Genomic DNA, 3,952 nt, shown 5'->3' on the forward strand with positions numbered 1-3,952 from the left:
GCTTGCAAAGCAGGTGGCGGAACCACTGAGCTAAATCCTTCGGCTTCCTGCCTCCTCCCATTGGACAGATTCTCCAGCACCACAGTCGGGCACCCACCCGGTTGCCTCCAGCCCGACCAGTCTTGATGGTGGCCACCAAAGGCAGGAAAAAGCCAATTCCCTCATGGATCTCATTCCACACCCGCCCTGACGTTTTTTCTTTGGGCACAGAGGTACCAGTCTCCTCTGCAGCAGTAGCGGCGCATGGCTTCAACACACACAAGAAGCTCGTAAAGCCCTGGGCGTGAGAGCAACAGGGACGGCGCCAGGGCCCAGGGAGGAAACACCCACTAGGGCCCGGGTAGGGACATCAGTGTGATGAATAGGAGGCGCCGCGCTGAGGCGCGGGCACCCGCTTCCTTGCAGCCGGAACTGTAAAGGAACAGAGGCGGGAACGAACTCTGTAGGTGCTAAGCCGGGAGAAGAGGTGGCCGGAGGGGGAATAACCAGAGAATCAAACGTAGATCTGGCACCGGCGCGCCCGGAAGTGCGATAGCGTCAACGCGAACTGGCCTCCTCCAGAGCGCGGCGCGGCCTCTCTAGACACGGAGAAAGCCTCAGATCTCAGTGGCTCCAGATCACAGCCCTGCAGTCCTTCACCGAAGCAAGCTACTGGCGGGTAGGCGGAGCGGGCGGCCGGATTGACAGGCGTCGTGCATCAGGATTGGTGGTCCGTGCGCCGCAGGGCTTTCGGGGATTGGTGGCGGCGCAGAGGGGGCGGGGCGGCCCCTTTGTCTGAGAACCCTGCGGGCGGCCTGCAGTCAGCTACCAGGCTGAGGCGGACGGTGAGTCAGGCTTGCGGGCTCTGAGCGGGAACCCCTCCCTTGCGGACACCAGACCCGCAGTCTTCCCGGCGACGATGGCTCCAACTGGTCCGCTCGCTTTGGCCCGCCTCAGCGACCTGCGGCGCGAGGTCTCCAGCCAGCACTGGCCGGAATGGGTGTGGGGGGGGAAGGTTGGTTTTGTTTAGGGACCGGAGACAGGCTCTCACTGTTACCCAGGCTGGCCAAGAACTCCTGGGCCCAGGAGATCTTCCTGCCTCAGCATCCGAATAGCTGGGGCTGCCGGCACCGCCCGCGCCGGGCTAGAGATTTCTCTGGGCCGCCGTGGGAGGACCCTGGCGGCCCGCTCCGGCGCCCCAGTCCTCACCCGCGGAAACGCCTCCCACTGGGCGAGAACGCGCTACGCGGGTCTGGTGGCCGAATGTGCTTTGGTTTTTCTACGGATGCTGTCTCTTCTAGCTACTTTGTAAGAAGCCCTATTTTGATGAATGAGGCCAATGTTTTGTAACACAGCAGTCTTTGTTTACTATTGGCTTTTAAATTTTATAATAGAAACGTTAAGTTTATCAGCTAACGTGAAAGCTACTGTCCTAATACCCTACCCCTGGGGGTATAAACGAAGGTGGCCCCAAGCGCTTCCTCTTCAGGGGTTTGGGTGCGGCTCTGACTGCCCGCAGCCGGCGGATTTCCTGTTCTGCACCTGAACGCAAAGCTACGCCGGACTTTTTCACTGTGACAGGTCTTAGATTTGTGTTCCGTGGGCTTTGCACCGAGAAGTGGAGAGGCAGGATGGCAGGCTAGGGCGTGGGTGCCCCATTCCTGCCGCTTGGGGAACCAGCCCTGTCTTCTTCCCGCTGGGACGCTTGCTTGCGTTTCCAGTCTGTTCTTGGCAAGGTTGAAGTCTCTTCATTTGTATTTTAGCTATTTGTATTTCGTTTGTGATTTGCCAGTTGAAAAAGCACCTCTCTGTGTATCTTTTAACTCTGATTTTTAAAACAATCTTTTATATTTCTGTGGTACTTGTAAAAATGTTGGATCCATCTGGAATTTAGATATGGGGTGAGCTTAAAAATCCAGTTTTCCCTAAATTATCACAATTTCTAACACTATCCACTATCAAATAAGTTATCTTTCCATTGATTTGAGAAACCATCTTTGTCATATATTAAATTCTTCTGTCTTTAGGCCCATTTCTGGACTTTGTGGTGACTTTGATGTACATAAGGTTTTGATTTACAAGCTATTTGGCTGTGTCTCTGCCCTCAAGACTCACTGCTTCTAATATTTTGCTTAAAAAAGCCTCCTTTTTTTTGTTTTTTTTGTTTTTTGTTTTTGTTTTTTTTTAGGGCTTCACTGTGTAGTTCAGGCTGGCCTGGAACTCACAGCAGTCTTCCTGCCTCAGCTTCCTGAGTGCTATGATTACAGGCATGCACCACCACATCCAGCTGTGGCCTGTGTTTTTAAATTATTTTATGATGTCATTTTTAAATATTCATTTATTCATTAGTCTGGTGGATTTGTTAGATTTTCATTATATGAGATGATCTGAATTTTCTGTTCTTTTACTTTTTAAATCTGTCTTTGCTCTACTTTGTAGTAGTTTGTTAATCACATAATATTTAATTTTACTTTCCCCAAAATATTTAACCCATCATCCTAGTGCTACTCAGTAAATTATCTTCTGGTAATTTTATTATTATTATTATTATTAATTATTGTTGGGGGGAATAATGAGGATTGAACCCAGAGCCTTCTCACTGAGCTGCCTTCAGCATTTTGAATGTTTCCATCAAACTTGACTCTGCTCTGCCCTGTTCCTGAGTTGCCCATTCTCATTGAGGCCCATGTGGCTCTTGTTACCACGGCCCTGTGGCAGATTAAGCTCCTCTCTTGGCTGGCCCCTTTCTTAATGTCTCCAACATGCCCGTGTTTATTCTTTTAGATGACAAATGTGTCATCACTGTGAATGGAATGGACAGATGAGCATCACTGCAGTCTGTCCAGTCTTTGTATTTATAGAGACCTGGTATGTATGCTTTTCAGATTATCCTTTGTTGTCCATAATCTTTTATAGTTTTCTCTGTAGGGAACCTGTGAATTTCTAAGTTTGTTTCTTGTTGATATTTGTGAATAGAATAATTTCCCTGTCATATCTTTGACCAAATGTCACTGGGATGTAGGAAAGCTATCAGTTTGGACAAGTAATTCTGGTCAATTATTCTGGGAAATTTGTGGGTGTTATATTTAACAGTGTTTTGTTTTGTACTCTTCCAACCCTGAGAACAAAACAAGAGCCATGGCATGAAGGTGAAGAGAGATCAGTTGCAAGGAGGCCAGGAGTAAGGAATGGGGGGCAGTAGCTCTGGTGGAGATCCTGGAGCTTACTTCAAACCAGGGCTAGGAAAGTTCCTGTCCCAGCACAGCTCCATGTGCAGGGTCTCATAGAAGGGCAAGCATGTCAATGGGTATGGTAGTGCGCCTGTAATCCCAGTACTTGGGAGGCTGGAGGATCGCCATGGGTTCCAGGCCAGCCTGGGCTACATAGTGAGTTCAAGGCCAGCCTTAACTGCATAGGGAAACCCAGTCTCAAAAAAAAAAAAAGATCTTGATGTCACATCTAGACCATCAGAAATTCCAAAAAGAATGATTGGTTTCTAAGCTTTTCATGTCATGGTAGTCCCTTTTTAGTTCTTGTCCTTGCAATCCTGCCTGGTAATAATCATGAAAGCTAGAGTCTCATTTGACAGAAAGGACAGAAAGTATCTCACTGCGATGTGGCTTTCCAGTTTTCTTTAAATGATCATGGCTTCTGAGAGGTTGATTCTTCTCGTTTTTGTTCTGGGTTATTCTATAGGGACATTTCCAAAAGCAAAAAGAACTGTGTCTGTTAATCGAACTTTTTGTGCTACCACCCTTTGGACTGGTGGGCACATGGGTCTTTGTTCAACTGTGATGCTACATGGGTGTACTTAGCACTCTGGGGGATGCTGTTTGTATTTGCCTAATGGTTAGGTGGTGGCATAGCCCCATGAAGGGGCTCCTCAGACTTCCAATATTTTGTGGCAGTGATTCCTGGTCTGTCTCAGCCCCACCCCTGGGGCCCAGCATCTTTACAGGACTTTTATGAGCCA

At 48.7% G+C, this 3,952-nt stretch overlaps 1 protein-coding gene across 5 annotated transcripts in view; it reads left to right on the forward strand.

Annotated features, from left to right (window-relative positions):
- Znf250 (zinc finger protein 250) overlaps positions 1 to 3,952 on the forward strand; it is a 39,579-nt gene that overhangs the window by 24,202 nt on the left and 11,425 nt on the right. Inside the window, exons 1-2 of one of the 5 annotated variants that reach the window (XM_033760777.1) lie at positions 807 to 824; positions 2,764 to 2,847. The exons of 1 other annotated variant lie outside the window; for it this stretch is intronic. The gene's annotated coding sequence lies outside the window, so the exon portion shown is untranslated. 3 more of the 5 variants (XM_033760778.1, XM_033760776.1, XM_033760779.1) reach the window with 3 other exon arrangements.

This window comes from Fukomys damarensis, unplaced genomic scaffold (assembly GCF_012274545.1).
Source record: "Fukomys damarensis isolate Sample0158 unplaced genomic scaffold, DMR_v1.0_HiC HiC_scaffold_5, whole genome shotgun sequence".
Taxonomy (NCBI): Eukaryota; Metazoa; Chordata; class Mammalia; order Rodentia; family Bathyergidae; genus Fukomys; species Fukomys damarensis.